We start from the raw sequence: 20,072 nt of genomic DNA, 5'->3' as shown, positions 1-20,072 counted from the left end.
AGATCCGTGAGGGGTTTGGCGATCACGGAAAAGTTCTTTATAAAGTTCCGATAATAGTTAGCGAAACCTAAAAAACGTTGTAGGGCCTTAAGATTGGTAGGCCGAACCCAGTCCGTGAGCGCCTGAACCTTACTCGGATCCATCTGTACATCAGAGGGAGTCACCACATAGCCTAAGAAGGAAACCTTCTGGACGCAAAAAACACACTTTTCCAGCTTAGCGAAGAGGTGGTTTTTGCGCAACCTGGTAAGTACTTGGCGGAGGTGTTGCTGGTGAGAAACCATATCAGGAGAGAAAATCAAAATATCGTCTAGATAAACCACCATAAACACACCGATGTAATCATGAAAGATGGAGTTCATAAACCCTTGAAAAACCGCTGGGGCATTACTCAAACCAAAGGGCATAACCAGGTATTCAAAGTGTCCCAAAGGTGTATTAAATGCGGTTTTCCACTCATCCCCTTCCCGGATTCGAATCAGGTTATAAGCCCCTCTGAGATCTAATTTAGAGAAAACTTGGGCCCCAGAAACCTGATTTAAGAGATCCGGTATCAAGGGGAGAGGACCTGAGTTTTTTACCGTTATCTTGTTTAATTCTCGATAATCAATACACGGCCGTAAACCACCATCTTTTTTCTCAACAAAAAAGAACCCGGCCCCAGTGGGCGACTCAGAAGGACGGATATGTCCGATTGCCAAACTCTCATCAATATAACTCTTCAGTGCCTCCCGTTCTGGTACTGACAGGTTATATATACGACCCTTTGGCAATCTAGCATCAGGAAGAAGGTCAATTTTACAATCAAACTCCCTGTGAGGAGGAAGTACTTGGGATAAGGGTTTTGAAAACACATCTGAGTAATCAGAGAGAAAACCTGGAAGACTCTGATCTTCCGCCACTACTGTACATAATGAAACTCTGGACAGGTGATCCTTACAGTAAGGACCCCAATGAACCAGCTCCAGAGTTTCCCAATTAATTACCGGATTATGGATCCGGAGCCAGGGTAGACCAAGAATGACATTTTCAGACAAGTTTTCCATAACTAGGAAAGAACACCATTCTTTATGCATAGCTCCTACCATAAGCTTTATCTGCGGGGTTCGGAATTTAATCAACCCTGCCTGTAGAGGGGTCAAATCCGCACCCGACATCTGGATAGGAGTGGACAATGGAATCAATGACATGCGAAACTGAGAGACAAAATTATAATCAATTAAGTTAGACGCAGCACCTGAATCCAAAAAGGCGCGACCAGTGCAGGAAACAGACTGAAACTTAATAGTACAAGGTAAATACATTCTAGACACAATTGGGAGTACCTGAGCTCCTAAGCAGTCCCCCCGACTACTGCTTAGGAGCGGAAGTTTTCCTGCTGCTGCCTCTTGGAACAGGTGTTGACCTGATGATCAGGACTTCCACAGTAGAAACAAAGATGACGTCTCATTCGATGTTGCTTCCGCTGTGCAGGAGAGATGCTATCCAGCTCCATGGATTCCAATTCTGGACTACCCGGAGACAGATTGGCCGCTGGCTGACAGTCAGAGGACACCCGAGGTGATCGCCTGGATCTTAGGCGACGATCAACTCGGATGACCAGAGTCATAGCATCATCTAATGTCTGAGGCTCGGCATAAGCTAAGACTAAGTCCTGTACTCGGTCTGACAGTCCGGACATAAATTGGTCTTTTAGGGCGCAGTCATTCCATTGCGAGTCAGTCACATACTGTCTGAACTGGGCACAATAATCTTCTGCTGTCCGTTTTCCCTGACACAGAGATCTAAGGTGGGAAACTGCAAGTGCTCGGCGGTCAGGTTCGTCATAAATCTGGCCTAAAGCAGAGAAAAAAGCGTCAAGAGAAGAACGGGATGGAGAGTCAGGTGGGAGAGAAAAAGCCCAATTTTGCGGATCCCCACACAACAGGGAAATTACCACGCCCACCCTTTGAATCTCTGTGCCCGATGAACGAGGGCGTAAAGAAAAGTAAAGTTTACAGCCCTCCCGAAATGAAAAAAATTTCTTACGGTCACCAAAAAACACGTCAGGGAGAGGAACCTTAGGTTCAGGCGTGGGTGGCAGTGGATCCTGCGGTGATGTCTGCCGTGGAACCTGCATAGATTCCTGAATTTGGAGACGGGAAGCTAGATCCTGAACAAGCTGAGTTAGGGTCTGGACCTGAGCGACCACAGCTGACAAAGGCTCCATGGGAGGAGAAAATGTAGCAGGTCGGATACAGGATGCAGACCTGTGAGTGGCCAGTGTTTCTGTTAGGATTGGGTACACAAAAGACAGGGGATAGTGTGCCCTGAGCTTGCCCCAGCCTCTGTCCCTTCCTATAGCCCCCCCACGCTAAACCGTGGGGCGACTACTTGAAGACTCGGAATACGCTGGTTTAAGTGGGGGAAGGGAAATACAAACAGACAGACAAACATAAAACACAAAAGAATCGTAAACTAGCCGGAGTCACAACGGGAGGGTACGTCAATAGCAAAGTCAGTAAGCAAATAGTCAATGTCAAAAACTAGCCGAGGTAACAACAATACAGATACAGAGCAATACAACCTAGTGCAGCAAGCGAGTGGAGAAAGAGATTTCAAACACTGGCACAGGTGACTAGTGAAGCTGCAATTTATGCAGCCAGAACTCCACCTCCAGAACCTGATAGGAGCTGGACAGCATCTGGGAATTAACCCCTCACGGTGCAGAACAACAGGCACCAAGCAGAGGTTCAAGTCCCAGCCACTCCTAGACAGCGCGAGATCTTAGCAGCCGCTGCCCAGGACGAGAGGTGGAGTTTGCGCGGACACGCGCCGGGGTTCGGAGAACGCTGCTGGCACCACCAGAAGTCCCAGCATTCTCCCTAGCGAACCTGACAATATTATTTATAGAATAGATTGTTCTGTATGTAATTGACATATATTGGATGTACAGCACAAAGGTTTAAGAAGCGCATTGGAGAACATATAAATGATATTACAAATTAAAACAAGCGGAATATCTCAGACGCTTTTCGCTTTTTCGTGCTGTTCATAATGGAGATATTTCGTCCCTAAAATTTTCTGGCATTGAAAGGGTGTTCTTCCATTCAAGAGGTAGGGTTTCTGGATTCGGTGACTAAATACTATTATTCCTTACGTCTGAACACTAGGGATGATTTAATTTTAATATATTAAATGTCTGTGTAAAAAAAATTTATGTTTTTAAAAAAATAAATTAAAAAAAATTAAATGTATGTCATAAGGGTAAATATCCACCCTCTAAGGAAGTGATGTAACTAGTTCTGGGCATATATCTAACCTGGACATTCTGTTTCATTGTTGTCCAAGATCGGAAAGACCTGAAACGCGTAAGACCACTCGTGTTTGCTTTATCCTGCTGTTGGTAGTGCCATTTAAAAAAGTAGCCGAATTAAGTAGTTTATATTCATTCAAAGTGAAGTTGCTGATCATTCTTTTGCTACGTTAGTGTCCATGGTTTATCATGCTAGATTTTGATAGTAGATTTGATTGATGATAAATTCTCACAACTTTGAATGTTTACAGTCTAGAAAAGTGAGTGCACCATATTCCAGAAGGATTTTAGATACACGGCAGAAGGAAGAGCAGAAAAAAGACACAGAGAAGTGATTCTTAAAGAAAGGATACTGATCTGTAATAAGACAAATATGGCATCAGTATGTATCAGGGGCTATAGAATTGAAAATAGTGGTGTCTAAAGTGACACTCTACCAGCAACCTCTAAATTTTAACTAATCTCTGGAAAATATGACATTCTCACCTAATTTTCATAGGACTTTGTAGGATACTTTTTTATAGATAAACAGGTGAGATTTCACATAAAAGATTGGATTCCAGAAAGGACATTTCTAGAGATGAGCGAACATGCTCGTCCGAGCTTGATGCTCGGTCGAGCATTAGGGTACTCGAAACTGCTCGTTGCTCGGACGAATACTTTGCCCGCTCGAGAAAATGGCAGCTCCCGCCGTTTTGCTTTTTGGCGGCCAGAAACAGAGCCAATCACAAGCCAGGAGACTCTGCACTCCACCCAGCATGACGTGGTACCCTTACACGTCGATAGCAGTGGTTGGCTGGCCAGATCAGGTGACCCTGGGATAGACTAGCCGCTGCCCGCGCTGCTCGGATCATTCTGTCTCTGGATGCCGCTAGGGAGAGAGCTGCTGCTGGTCAGGGACAGCGTTAGGGTGCTAGTAGATTACTGTTAGGCAGGAGTGATTCTCAAAGAACCCAACAGCCCTTCTTAGGGCTACAATAACGTTCTACTTTTTTTATTTTAATTTGCATCTTTTACCATTTTGTGAGGAATTAGCAGGGGGACTTGCTACCGTTGTGTTTAGCTCTTAGTGGCACACATATCCATAGCAAAGACCGAAGTGGGAAAATTCAGTAGGGGTTGGATTTCTATTAGGCAATAACTCAGTGTCATCTCATCTGGCATAGTAGTGTGCTTCCTTTGATACTTGGCTAGAAAATAGCCATAGGAGAATACAAATAGCTTCTTGAAGCCTACAGTAGCGTTCTATATATTTGATTTCTGGTTGATCTGCTGGTGGCTGTAGTTTCTGCAGTGCATGTACTTGCCAATTCTGAGCAATTTGTAGTGAGACTTGCGACCGCTGTGTTCTGCGCTTAGTGGCGCACATATCCATAGCAAAGGCTGAAGTGGGAAAATTCAGTAGGGGTTGGATTTCTATTAGGCAATAACTCAGTGTCATCTCATCTGGCATAGTAGTGTGCTTCCTTTGATACTTGGCTAGAAAATAGCCATAGGAGAATACAAATAGCTTCTTGAAGCCTACAGTAGCGTTCTATATATTTGATTTCTGGTTGATCTGCTGGTGGCTGTAGTTTCTGCAGTGCATGTACTTGCCAATTCTGAGCAATTTGTAGTGAGACTTGCGACCGCTGTGTTCTGCGCTTAGTGGCGCACATATCCATAGCAAAGGCTGAAGTGGGAAAATTCAGTAGGGGTTGGATTTCTATTAGGCAATAACTCAGTGTCATCTCATCTGGCATAGTAGTGTGCTTCCTTTGATACTTGGCTAGAAAATAGCCATAGGAGAATACAAATAGCTTCTTGAAGCCTACAGTAGCGTTCTATATATTTGATTTCTGGTTGATCTGCTGGTGGCTGTAGTTTCTGCAGTGCATGTACTTGCCAATTCTGAGCAATTTGTAGTGAGACTTGCGACCGCTGTGTTCTGCGCTTAGTGGCGCACATATCCATAGCAAAGGCTGAAGTGGCAAAATTCAGTAGGGGTTGGATTTCTATTAGGCAATAACTCAGTGTCATCTCATCTGGCATAGTAGTGTGCTTCCTTTGATACTTGGCTAGAAAATAGCCATAGGAGAATACAAATAGCTTCTTGAAGCCTACAGTAGCGTTCTATATATTTGATTTCTGGTTGATCTGCTGGTGGCTGTAGTTTCTGCAGTGCATGTACTTGCCAATTCTGAGCAATTTGTAGTGAGACTTGCGACCGCTGTGTTCTGCGCTTAGTGGCGCACATATCCATAGCAAAGGCTGAAGTGGCAAAATTCAGTAGGGGTTGGATTTCTATTAGGCAATAACTCAGTGTCATCTCATCTGGCATAGTAGTGTGCTTCCTTTGATACTTGGCTAGAAAATAGCCATAGGAGAATACAAATAGCTTCTTGAAGCCTACAGTAGCGTTCTATATATTTGATTTCTGGTTGATCTGCTGGTGGCTGTAGTTTCTGCAGTGCATGTACTTGCCAATTCTGAGCAATTTGTAGTGAGACTTGCGACCGCTGTGTTCTGCGCTTAGTGGCGCACATATCCATAGCAAAGGCTGAAGTGGCAAAATTCAGTAGGGGTTGGATTTCTATTAGGCAATAACTCAGTGTCATCTCATCTGGCATAGTAGTGTGCTTCCTTTGATACTTGGCTAGAAAATAGCCATAGGAGAATACAAATAGCTTCTTGAAGCCTACAGTAGCGTTCTATATATTTGATTTCTGGTTGATCTGCTGGTGGCTGTAGTTTCTGCAGTGCATGTACTTGCCAATTCTGAGCAATTTGTAGTGAGACTTGCGACCGCTGTGTTCTGCGCTTAGTGGCGCACATATCCATAGCAAAGGCTGAAGTGGGAAAATTCAGTAGGGGTTGGATTTCTATTAGGCAATAACTCAGTGTCATCTCATCTGGCATAGTAGTGTGCTTCCTTTGATACTTGGCTAGAAAATAGCCATAGGAGAATACAAATAGCTTCTTGAAGCCTACAGTAGCGTTCTATATATTTGATTTCTGGTTGATCTGCTGGTGGCTGTAGTTTCTGCAGTGCATGTACTTGCCAATTCTGAGCAATTTGTAGTGAGACTTGCGACCGCTGTGTTCTGCGCTTAGTGGCGCACATATCCATAGCAAAGGCTGAAGTGGGAAAATTCAGTAGGGGTTGGATTTCTATTAGGCAATAACTCAGTGTCATCTCATCTGGCATAGTAGTGTGCTTCCTTTGATACTTGGCTAGAAAATAGCCATAGGAGAATACAAATAGCTTCTTGAAGCCTACAGTAGCGTTCTATATATTTGATTTCTGGTTGATCTGCTGGTGGCTGTAGTTTCTGCAGTGCATGTACTTGCCAATTCTGAGCAATTTGTAGTGAGACTTGCGACCGCTGTGTTCTGCGCTTAGTGGCGCACATATCCATAGCAAAGGCTGAAGTGGCAAAATTCAGTAGGGGTTGGATTTCTATTAGGCAATAACTCAGTGTCATCTCATCTGGCATAGTAGTGTGCTTCCTTTGATACTTGGCTAGAAAATAGCCATAGGAGAATACAAATAGCTTCTTGAAGCCTACAGTAGCATTCTATATATTTGATTTCTGGTTGATCTGCTGGTGGCTGTAGTTTCTGCAGTGCATGTACTTGCCAATTCTGAGCAATTTGTAGTGAGACTTGCGACCGCTGTGTTCTGCGCTTAGTGGCGCACATATCCATAGCAAAGGCTGAAGTGGCAAAATTCAGTAGGGGTTGGATTTCTATTAGGCAATAACTCAGTGTCATCTCATCTGGCATAGTAGTGTGCTTCCTTTGATACTTGGCTAGAAAATAGCCATAGCAATAGGATAGGATTGTTTGGTTCTAAAAACTCAAAAAAAAACAAAAAACACAAAAAAAAACAAAAAACACAAAAAAAACACACAAAAAAAAAAAAAAAAAGTAAAAAAAAAAAAAAAGTTATAACTCTCATTTTAAAAATGTTTAACCCCAGGGCTAGGGGTAGAGGACGAGGGCGGGGACGTGGGCGTCCAACTACTGCAGGGGTCAGAGGCCGTGGTCCTGGGCGGGGTGAGACACCACCTGCTGATGAGGGAGCAGGGGAACGCCGCAGAGCTACACTCCCTAGGTTCATGTCTGAAGTTACTGGGACTCGTGGTAGAGCACTGTTGAGGCCAGAACAGTGCGAACAGGTGATGTCGTGGATTGCTGACAATGCTTCGAGCAATTTGTCCACCACCAGTCAGTCTTCCACGCAGTCCACCCATGTCACCGAAATCCCCACTCCTCCAGCTCCTGCACCTCAGCCTCCTCCCCCCCAGTCTGCCCCCTCCCAGGAAAATTTGCCATTTGAACCGGCATACTCTGAGGAACTGTTTTCTGGACCCTTCCCACAGTCACAAACCACTTGTCCGGTTGCTGCTGAGCAATTTTCCGATGCCCAGGTTTTCCACCAGTCACAGTCTGTGGGTGATGATGACCTTCTTGACGTAGTGGAAGTGTGTAAAGAGGTGTCCGACGATGAGGAGACACGGTTGTCAGACAGTGGGGAAGTTGTTGTCAGGGCAGGAAGTCCGAGGGGGGAGCAGACTGAGGGATCGGAGGATGATGAGGTGACAGACCCAAGCTGGGTTGAGAGGCCGGGTGAACACAGTGCTTCTGAGACGGAGGAGAGTCCTCGACCTGAACAGGTTGGAAGAGGCAGTGGTGGGGCCAGACGGAGAGGCAGGGCCAGAGCTGGTGCATCAGCGCCACTGTCAACTAGTGAAGCTCCCGTGGTGAGGGCTCTTGCGGCGAGGGCTAGATCTTCAGAAGTGTGGAGGTTCTTTAAGGAAACACCGGATGACCGACGGACTGTGGTGTGCAACATTTGCCAAACCAGGCTCAGCAGGGGTTCCACCACTACTAGCTTAACTACCACCAGTATGCGCAGGCATATGAATGCTAAGCACCCCACTCAGTGGCAACAAGCCCGTTCACCTCCGGCCGTGCACACCACTGCTCCTTCCCCTGTGTCAGCTGCTAGTCAGCCCCCTGCCCAGGACCCTGGCCCAAAAACCCCATCGTCGCCTCCACGATCCTCCACAGCATCCACCAGCGTTCAGCTCTCCATACCCCAGACGCTGGAGCGGAAACGCAAATATAGTGCAACCCACCCGCACGCCCAAGCCCTTAATGTGCACATCTCCAGATTGCTTAGCCTGGAGATGCTGCCCTATAGGCTAGTAGAGACCGAGGCCTTTCGCAACCTCATGGCGGCGGCCGCCCCTCGGTATTCGGTCCCCAGCCGCCACTACTTTTCCCGATGTGCCGTCCCAGCCCTGCACCAGCACGTGTCAGACAACATCATCCGTGCCCTGACCAACGCCGTTTCTGACAAGGTCCACCTGACCACGGACACGTGGACGAGTGCTGCCGGGCAGGGCCACTATATATCGCTGACGGCACATTGGGTTAACTTGGTGGAGGCTGGGACCGAGACTGACCCTGGGGCTGCTCATATACTGCCGACGCCGAGGATTGCGGGGCCTACCTCGGTCCAGGTGTTTCAGGCCTACTATGCCTCCTCCTCCTCCCACCCCTCCTCCACCTCCTCCTCCGAACTACCATCCGTGGGCACGGCGCCATCAGTCGGTAGCTCTAGGCACAGCAGCAGTGCCGTCGCTAAGCGACAGCAGGCGGTGCTCAAACTGCTGAGCCTAGGCGACAAAAGGCACACCGCCCAAGAGCTATTACAGGGCATCACGGCGCAGACTGATCTGTGGCTGGCACCGCTGAACCTCAAGCCGGGAATGGTTGTGTGTGACAACGGCCGTAACCTGGTGGCGGCTCTGCAACTCGGCAGACTGACACATGTGCCATGCCTGGCCCATGTGTTAAATCTGATAGTGCAGCGTTTCCTCAAGACATACCCCAATCTGTCTGATTTGCTCACGAAGGTGCGCCGCATCTGTGCGCATTTCAGGAAGTCCAGCCCAGATGCTGCCACTCTCAGGGCAGCGCAGCGCCGCCTCCAACTGCCCGCTCACCGACTGTTGTGCGACGTGCCCACGAGGTGGAATTCAACACTGACCATGTTATCCAGAGTTTACCAGCAGCGCAGAGCGATTGTAGACTGCCAGATGTCAACTTCCACCAGAACTGGTAGTCAGGTCAGTCAGCTTCCTCAAGTCTACAATGAGGAGTGGACGTGGATGTCTGATATCTGTCAGGTGCTGAGTAACTTTGAGGAGTCAACACAGATGGTCAGTGGCGATGCCGCCATCATCAGCCTCACCATCCCGCTGCTTGGCCTGTTGAAAAACTCTCTGGTCAGCATGAAGTCGGAAGCTTTGCGCTCGTCACAAGAGACGGGGGAAGAATATTCCCTTGTTGATAGCCAAAGCACCCTGAGGTCTGTTTCTCAGCGCATATCGGAGGAGGTGGAGGTGGAGGAGGATGAGGAGGAAGAGGAGGAGAATGTTGGCGAGACACAAGAGGGGACCATTGTTGAGTCCTTCACTGTTCAGCGTGTATGGGCAGAAGAAGAGGAGTTGGAGGAGTTGGAGGAGGAGGAAATGGACAGTCAGGCCAGTGAGGGGAGTGAATTCTTACGCGTTGGTACTCTGGCGCATATGGCAGATTTCATGCTAGGCTGCCTATCCCGTGACCCTCGCGTTCAAAGAATTTATTCCAGCACCGATTACTGGGTGTTCACTCTCCTGGACCCACGGTACAAGCAAAATCTTGCCACTCTCATCCCTGCAGAGGAAAGGAGTGTGAGAATGCATGAATACCAGCAGGCCCTGGTGCACAAGCTGAAACAGTATTTCCCTTCTGACAGCGCTAGCGGCAGAGTGCGTAGTTCTGCGGGACAAGTAGCGAGGGAGAGTAGGCGAGCAGGCAGCTTGTCCAGCACTGGCAAGGGTACGCTTTACAAGGCTTTTGCCAGCTTTATGTCACCCCAGCAAGACACTGTCACCTGTCCCCAGTCTCGGCAGAGTAGGGCTGATCTTTACAGAAAGATGGTGAGGGAGTACGTAGCTGACCATACCATCGTCCTAAATGATCACACAGCTCCCTACAACTACTGGGTTTCAAAGCTGGACATGTGGCACGAACTGGCGCTGTACGCCTTGGAGGTTCTTGCCTGCCCTGCCGCTAGCGTCTTGTCCGAGCGGGTTTTCAGTGCAGCTGGTGGCATCATCACCGATAAGCGTACACGCCTGTCGACTGACAGCGCTGACAGGCTGACGCTTATTAAAATGAATAAAGGCTGGATTTCTCAGAATTTCCAATCTCCACCAGGTGAAGGAAGCTCAACCTGAATAATTGATCCACTCCTCCTCCTCCTCCTCATTTTCCTCCTTCTCCTCCTCTTTGTACAGTAAAGCAGAGGAAAATGGCTATTTTTTGACAGGGCCCACTGGCTCTTGCTATACTTCATGCATTTAATTTTTCTGGAGGGCCACCTACCCGGTCCTCTGTTTGAAACAATTTTTGTGAGTGCCACATACAGGCACTCAATCTATTCCATTTTTCTGGAGGGCCACCTACCCGGTCCTCTGGTTTGAACAATTTTTGGGACTGCCACATACAGGCACTCAATCTATTCCATTTTACTGGAGGGCCACCTACCTGCTCCTCTGGTTTGAAGAATTTTTGGGACTGCCACATACAGGCACTCAATCTATTCCATTTTACTGGAGGGCCACCTACCTGCTCCTCTGGTTTGAAACATTTTTGGGACTGCCACATACAGGCACTCAATCTATCCCATTTTACTGGAGGGCCACCTACCTGCTCCTCTGGTTTGAACAATTTTTGGGACTGCCACATACAGGCACTCAATCTATTCCATTTTACTGGAGGGCCACCTACCTGCTCCTCTGGTTTGAAACATTTTTGGGACTGCCACATACAGGCACTCAATCTATCCCATTTTACTGGAGGGCCACCTACCTGCTCCTCTGGTTTGAAACATTTTTGGGACTGCCACATACAGGCACTCAATCTATCCCATTTTACTGGAGGGCCACCTACCTGCTCCTCTGGTTTGAAACATTTTTGGGACTGCCACATACAGGCACTCAATCTATTCCATTTTACTGCAGGGCCACCTACCTGCTCCTCTGGTTTGAACAATTTTTGGGACTGCCACATACAGGCACTCAATCTATTCCATTTTACTGCAGGGCCACCTACCTGCTCCTCTGGTTTGAACAATTTTTGGGACTGCCACATACAGGCACTCAATCTATTCCATTTTACTGGAGGGCCACCTACCTGCTCCTCTGGTTTGAACAATTTTTGGGACTGCCACATACAGGCACTCAATCTATCCCATTTTACTGGAGGGCCACCTACCTGCTCCTCTGGTTTGAAAAATGTTTGGGACTGCCACATACAGGCACTATCCAAATTAAATTGTCTCCATAGCAGCCTCCACACGTTGTCTCCATTCCTACCTCCAAAAGTCGTCCATATAGCTGCCTCCATACATCGTCCCTTTATCAAACGAGGTGTGTCAGGCAGAAATTTGGGTTGTTTTCATGGATTCCACATCAAAGTTGTTAACTTTGTCGCCACCCTGCTGTGTAATCCACAAAATATACTTGCAAACTTTTACCATTTAGGGATATTATTTCAGCGCTTCTTGCGCATCTGTTTACATTCCCCTCACCCGCCATATCCTAAACTTATAAGAACGCTACTACACTTGATCTTATACAAAAGTGCTGTTTGGGGAGTAGCCTAGAGACAGGGGCTTGGATTTGCGAAAGCTCGCCTGGCAGCGGAGCGCCAGCTCCATGCGCATCATGCGCTTCTTGCGCATCTGTTTACATTCCCCTCACCCGGCATATCCTAAACTTATAAGAACGCTACTACACTTGATCTTATACAAAAGGTTCTTAGAAGTGCTGTTTGGGGAGTAGCCTAGAGACAGGGGCTTGGATTGGCGAAAGCTCGCCTGGCAGCGGAGCGCCAGCTCCATGCCAAGATCCAACTAACATAGTTTTAACTGCAGCACCTTTAATCTACTACTAGTTCACTGCCTCCATACATGGTCCCCTTATCAAACGAGCTGTGTCAGGCAGAATTTTGGGTTGTTTTCATGGCTTCCATGTTAACTTTGTCGCCACCCTGCTGTGTAATCCACAAAATATACTGGCAAACTTTTATCATGTACCGATATTATTTGAGCACTTCTTGCTCACCTCCTTTGGTTCCTCTCTGCCACCCATTGGTTTGAAGCCTGAGTCCATTTAGAGTATGTCGCCATGCCACTCTCTAGCCTGCCGCTGCTGCCGCTGCCTCTGCATGCCGTCCCCTATAGTGTCAGGGTCAATTATTGGATGTTTTACATGCTATCTAGCTTCATTCTGTCACTCTGTCATGGCCATGCTGTTGCCCATAGTTTTGGCATAATGGTGCGATTAAGCAGCCTCAGAGGCATCCATGCATGCTGCCCCTGCTGTTTCCTGTCCATTTCCGTGGTGTTTCCATCCTTTTCTGAGGTTCCCAGGTGTTTGGCCAAGCTTCCCTGTGCAGAGCCTTGGTCCCCTTGAAAAATGCTCGAGTCTCCCATTGACTTCAATGGGGTTCGTTATTCGAGACGAGCACTCGAGCATCGGGAAAAGTTCGTCTCGAATAACGAGTACCCGAGCATTTTAGTGTTCGCTCATCTCTAGACATTTCATATCCTACCTGACGGGGCTGTTGGTTAATTAGATAAAATCTAGCGTCAGAGTCCCTTTAAAGCGTAATTCTGACTATTCTAGCTATTCTAGCTAAAAATTGTTTTATTCAGATAGTTTTAGGTGAAAATATTTGACAACAATTCCAACGATACCTATATCATGTTGCTGGCTTTTTCCAAGCCTGAGATACAGTCTGATAAATCCGTCAGCCATTCTTATAAAACCATCTACAGCTTCTCCTAAAGTAGTTGGGTGCATTCTGGCTGTCACATCAGCTAAGGCCTCTAAGGCCAGAGCTGCTTCCCTCGCTTTCCATAATGCTGAGCTCTCCTCTCTAGCACTAGCAGTTATAGCACACAGATTAGTACACACATATATACACCTATGCATTGTTATACAGATAGACCTATAATTTAATACAGCTTTATTCACTTATACACTGCCTGCCATGATGGATGTGTCAGCCAGGCCATTCAGCAGATTCTATCACTCTCACATCTTCACATAACAGTGGGGGATGAGCAGTACAAAGAACAGAGGAGAAAAAACACAAATAGAAGTGAATAGTCTTCATCCTGTATATCAGACTTATCTTACCCCTTTCTCTTTAGTGACCCCACTATTGCCTTGTCAAATCCTAGAGAGAAATCGGTGGTGTGCTGGGATGGCTTATGGATGATAATAGAATCTTTATTAAACTGAGCAGCTCCAGGGGGGAGGAGTGTGTGGGATCATGAGAGCAGAGTGTACACAGAGCAGACATTACAGAGCTGCTGCTTCCTGTAATTACTGAGCAGAGATCTAAAACATGGCTATAGTGCATGACCCTACCCCCTTCCCTTCTGTGACAACTCAATCCATAAATTGCATCTCCTGTTCCCTCCTCTTTCACTCTACAGAGCAAACAGAATGCCAAAGCAGAATCTGTTGTAATAAGGTATGTACTGTATATAAGAAAGTAGATTGGAAAAATATTAGATTTCAGCTAATACAGCTATAGAAAAATCTTTATAAACTTTACAGCTACACTTTTTTATTAAGATAGATTTTTCAAACTAAAACATTCAACTTCTTCATATATACATATATATTAACCCCTTAAGGACCAGGCTCTTTTTCATTTTTGCGTCTTTATTTTTAACTCCCCACCTTCAAAAATCTATAACTTTTTTATTTTTCCATGCAAAGAGCGGTGTAAGGGCTTGTTTTCTGCACAGCAAATTGCACTTCATAGTGATGGTATTTAATATTCTATGCCGTATATTGGGAAGCTGAAAAATATTCTGAATGCAGTGAAAATGATGAAAAAACACATTTGCGCCATTTCTTGTGGGCCTGGATTTTACGTCTTTCACTGTGTGCCCCAAATGACAGGTCTACTTCATTCATTGTGTCAATACAATCACAGGGACACCAAAAATGTATAGGTTTTATAATGTTTTCATACATTTACAAAAATTACATCCTACGGTACAAAAAAAAAAAAAAAAATTCATTTTGCCGTCTTCTGGCACTAATAACTTTTCCATACTTTGGTGTACGAAGCTGAGGGTGGTGTAATTTTTTGCGACTTTTGATGACGTTTTCAATGGACTGTGCAACCTTTTGATCACTTTTTATTGAATTTTTTATATTTTTCAAAATGGCAAGAAAAGCCATTTGCGACTATTTTCTGTTAGGGGTTAAACGCAGTGAAAAACCATTATTATATTTTGATAAATCGGACATTTAATGCATTTATGATTTTTACTGTTTATTTATATTTATATGACTTCTAGGGAAAGGGGTTTGATTTGAATTTTTAGTTTTTTTTCATATATTTTTATTTTATTTTTTTTTATTATTTTTCAGACTCCGTAGGGTACTTTCACCCAAGGTTGTCTGGTTGATCCTACCATATACTGCCATACTACAATATGGCAGTATATGGGGATTTTGCACACCATCTATTATAATGTGCAAATCGCACATTGTAATAGATAGCCTAAAACATGATAGCCTCGGATCTTTGTGTGACCCGAGGCTGTCATGGCAATGGATCGCTGCTCCCCAATGACGTCATGGCTCATTGTGAAGCAAGCACCCGGTGAGTATGAAGAGGGCTCTGCCCGTGAGCCCTCTTCATGCTCCCCCATGCACAGCAATGTACGTCTTATTGCGCTATGGGGTTAAGGAAATTGGAGACATGAAAATGGTAGTAAATGAACAGTATATTGTTAAATTATGATAACTATGATGACCATGTGTGCTAAAATGAATATTATATATATATATATATATATATATATATATATATATATATATATATTGGATATAACTGAATATCCTGCACACTTTGTCCACCTACACTAAGCTGCTATACTAACAGAAAACATCAGAGATAAGAGTACCTAGGATGAATACAGTTAAGTGCCTATTGTTACTACAATTAGAGTAAGTAATGAGCTTCCAATTTATTGTACACACAGGAGAGGAACTAAAAGGAAGCCTTAGGCTGCATTCACACTGCCGCAAGGGAGGCGTATATACGGCTCACCTCCTCCTCCTCTCCCCGTGCGCCGCCGTTGCCCGCTGTGCTACGGTACGTCGGATGTCTGAATGTAGCCTTAACATGATGCCAATGACAACCCTGAGGAAGCGCAGCAGTTTGGATTCCTCTCCGTCGTCCTACCAGGCTCTGATGTGATGAAAGAAAAGGGAATGCACTGATGATTTCTAATTCTTTCCACAGATGGTCAGTGCTGAGGTCAGCCATGTAGGGGCGTGACATGGATTAGACAAGGAACCCTCTTTATTGTAAGTTGTCTGCTTCAAATATTTAATTAAACAGACTTTTCAATTATTCTTGAGTATTTGTAAAAATAAGTAACAATTAAGCAGTTTTCATAATAACTTTTTGAAGGTTAAATTAAAGTGAAATATTTTTGGAAATTTGCATGAGACTTCTCATGTAAACTCTTTTAACATCTTATTTTTTTAATAAAAGCAAAAATTTATATTTCAGAAATACAGAATTTACTCGACTACAAGCTTATACTCGAGTATGTAGAAATATAAGCTCAGTGCTGACCTTTGCGACGCCCCTTGCAGGTCCTCTCATTCACTCCTGTGCGAGGGCTGCAACAGGTCCGTTGTGCTGACAGTGCACAGACTATGACATCAGCCACTTGCTGACATTATAGTGTGTGTGCCGCCAATACAATATAGTGTGCCCATGCACAGGAATCAAGGAGAGGGCCTGCAAGAGGATCTGCGAGGGCATTGGAAAGGTAAGTACTTAGCTTATTTTTTATGTGCTGGGCATACTGGGGACAGGGAGCTGGAAGGCTATATACTAGGGTAATGGGACTGGCAGACTATTTACTGGGGTCTGACAGGCTATATACTGGATAAAGAGGACTGGCAGACTATATACTGGGGGCTGGAAGGCTATTTACTGGGGACTATATACTGGGAGCTGGCAGGCTACATGCTGGGGGCAGGGAGCTAGCAGGCTATATGCTGGAGGCGGGTATCTGGTAGGTTATACACTGGGGTCAGGGGGCTGGCAGACTATACATGGGGGTAGCAGGCTACATATAGGGGGCAGAGGCTTGCTAGCTATATACTGGGGGCAGGAGGCTAGCTAACTATGTATTGGGAGGCAGGGGGTGGCTAGCTATATACTGGGGGAAAGAGGCTGGTCAACTATATACTGAAGCAAGGGGGACTGGCTAGCAATATACTGGATAGAGGTTGTGTCCAATGCATTTTTCACCCTGCCCACAGTTTTCCCAGTTTTTTGTGGTAAAATTATGGGCCTCGGGTTATATTTGGGTTGGCTTATACTTGAGTATATATGGTTTATAATATGTAGTCTACAAAATATTTGAAATTATATTGCACTGGGATTCCCATGAAGGTGACAACGTGGAAAAATAAAGAAAAAAATAATTAATGTTAAAACGAACATTATTATTATTATTTGCTATCCTTAAAGGATATCTGTCAGCAGGATGAAAGACTGTATGCTAATGAGCCTGAGGGGCTCCAGGCTCCATTTACACTTATGGAGCCTGGAGCCTTCAGGCTCATTTCCATACAGTCCTTCATCCTGGTGGTTTATGCCCTTTAATGCTTTATGAAGAGCGTAGGAGTCCACACTTGTGTAAATTAACCCTTTCCTACCAATGCCCTTCTATGTTTTTCTATTTTTTGCTCCCCTCCTTTAAAACTTCATAATTTTCCATGTACAGGGCTTAATGTGGGCTTTTTTTCTGCATAACAAATTGTACTTCCAAATAACAGAATTTAATATAGCATGCGGTGTACTGGGAAGCTGAAAAAAATTTCAAATGTGGTAAAATTGCCAAAAAATAACTTTTCTTTTTTTTATATCAGGCTTCCTCGGGCACTTTACCCGTAGGGGGTTCAGAGTGGTTCAGTGGCATCAGAGTGGGTGTTTAGTGCGACAGGGGCCATCGTTACCTCAAGGAGAACCCCCATGTCCACCCATAATGTGGAAAGACTGACCTTTGTCAAGATGAATCAGGCATGGATCGGCCAGGATTTCAACACACCAATGCCTTATGCATCAGATTAGATCAGCCATGACGCCTCCCCCAAATGTTGAGAAATGAGTCTGGATTCTAACTACCTGCCTCAGCCACTATTTTGATGCTGCCACCCGCCTGATGCCACACATCTGCTTCTAGTTGCTCCATCTGCCTCCTACCATCTTTACCAGGGACTGGAATTGTCACCCACCTCCACACTCTGTCATTGTGCTACTTTCTGCCCTCCTGCTGCTGCTTCTGCCGGCACCTCCACACTCAGTCATTGGGCCACACCGTGGGCTACCATGTTACTGCCACCACCAGAATTTGTCATTATGCCACTCACTGGCCTCATGCTGCTGCCGCTGCTGCAGACCACCTACACACACTGTGACTGTGCCACTATCTGACCTCCTGCTGCTGCCACCACCTCTACACTTTGTCATTGTGCCACTCTGTGGCCTACCATGTTGCTGCCACCTCCAGACTTTGTCATTGTGTCACTCTGTGGCCTACTAATGCTGCTGCCTACCGACCGCTGTTTGGTTTTCCCCTTCATTTCATCTGTCAGAAGGAATGAAAAGCTTCAGCATTGATAGCCAAAAGCAGGTGTCGATACAGAACACAGAGCACATGCAAATATCCCATTTACTGGTCATCTCTGTTTTGGATCCAATCCTGTTTGTTTTTGGCTTTAGCAATACTGATGATGCATTATTGACTGATTGAAAGCAGACTCTTACGGATGAAAAGAAGGGCAAAATGATCAGTGACATCAATGCAAAATTACTGCCAACACCCTCTCCACTCTTTTGGGGGTTTTCTACATGTGTCCACATTGAACAGAACAGATTCAGTCGTAATTTATGGAATTATCTGATGTCAGTGTAAAAAAAGTGCACTCTTTGATGTTATAGTGGGATCTTGGCCCTCAGCTGGTACAGATGTTACCTTGTCAGGCTGCGTTCCTGCTTCACTTATTTGGTCAAGTTGGCCCCTGTAATTGCCCATAGAATTTAAGAGTGAAGCATGTCATCTTAAAACACAGCATTGTTTGAAGACAAAACCATGATCCCTATGCATATTTGAGCATGGCAAAACAACACCCTACAGGCTCTCTGCAGCACGGAAAGACCTGTTTTTTAATATGTTTCGCCATGATTGGATTAGTTGAATTGAATTTTGGCGGAAAATTCTGCGAACTTGGCAAATTGAAATTTGTTTACAATTTGCCCATATCTAGTAATAACTCAAGGAACACTGCAGAAAACTAGTCAATGGTGAACTTTGAAAGGAGACAGTTTTAGGCATAAAAAAGTCGCAATTGAGAACAAGAACCATAAAAAGTCTTGAAAATTAAAGAAAATGGAAAGCCAAAAGTTTGATACATGTACTCCAATGGGGTAGCAGATTCATGATTTCTGGCGCAAGTTTTTCATGAATCTGGCACTGCATGCACTGCTCCAATACCACCTTTTTTTGGTGCATCATTAACATGGGGCGTGTGACATAATTCTGTCAGACTTTGCATGTTAAGTCTGGCGCATGGTCCGACTAAGCATCGGAACGGTTGGAGAGTAACGCGGCTGCAACACAAAAGGGTCGCAAACTACAAGCAGTTTGCTTTAGAAAGAACATGCAAAGTCTGCCAGAAAACTGGCACAAGGAGCTTAGTAAATACTTTCCTGTTCTAAAAGGTATGCATAGATTGGTAAAGGCAGGGCCGTTGCTATGGGTAGGCAAAGTGGGCAATTCTTTCAAATGAAACTTGAATTTTGTTTCTAGGTGCCAGGGATCCAGAGATATTCAGGTTTAAAGTAAGAATATCAGGTTCCATTTTATATATAAAAATCACTCCCAATGGCAGTTTAACAGTTAATATCTCAGATTTAAATTCATATAAAAGAGGAGACTCTCTTCTTCCATAGGAAAAAAAGAAGTGAGGTTCTATATGTCACAGAGCCAGAGATACAGCCCCCTGAATGTACTCCCCTCCAGATTCTTAGCCATCAGTCTACAGGGAGAATTTGCAGCACACAGAAGCTGCTGCACCTCACAGATAATGGAAATATTCACTTTATATGTTACTACATTCTGATAAGGAATAATATCAGCTAATGTTCATGGTTTTAACCCTTCTCTATCCAGAACTATCTAAGAAAACATTTTCTCTCTTATTGCCTTTTAGTTTATGATAGTTTTTTTTTTGTTGAGAAAATTGACTGATACAATGAACATTTGATCCTCTTTGCCTAATGTGGCAATTATATATTAACACCACAACCCAGAACATGTCCATAAAGTTATATGTAACACCAAAAACACAGACATGTTCAGGAATAAAGTTTTTATTTCCCACCATTCTCCATTACTTACACCTATGTTATGACTTTCTCACTCAAATTTTTATGAAGCGCGGAGGGTTCTGTTATTGTGCGGCTAATACATTGGCGCACATCTAAAAGTGACTTTTATTATCTTATTAGAGGGGTTTATGGATATATTAGTTATTTATTTGGGTTACCGTTGTGTAAGGGAACATGTAATGATACATCTGTGTGATGCTCAGTGCAATTTTCTGCAAAAATTGTTTGG

The 20,072-nt window shown here is 44.9% G+C and overlaps 1 long non-coding RNA gene across 1 annotated transcript in view; it reads left to right on the top strand.

Annotated features, from left to right (window-relative positions):
* LOC140104227 (uncharacterized) overlaps window positions 1–19,795 on the top strand; it is a 36,741-nt gene extending 16,946 nt beyond the window's left edge. Inside the window, exons 2-3 of the long non-coding RNA XR_011850277.1 lie at window positions 15,674–15,738; window positions 17,323–19,795. This is a non-coding gene — a long non-coding RNA (uncharacterized lncRNA). The remainder of the gene's footprint in view (window positions 1–15,673; window positions 15,739–17,322) is intronic.
* Window positions 19,796–20,072: the final 277 nt, after the last annotated feature.

This window comes from Engystomops pustulosus, chromosome 10, assembly GCF_040894005.1.
Source record: "Engystomops pustulosus chromosome 10, aEngPut4.maternal, whole genome shotgun sequence".
Lineage (NCBI taxonomy): Eukaryota > Metazoa > Chordata > Amphibia > Anura > Leptodactylidae > Engystomops > Engystomops pustulosus.
This window is presented reverse-complemented; position numbering and strand designations above follow the sequence as displayed.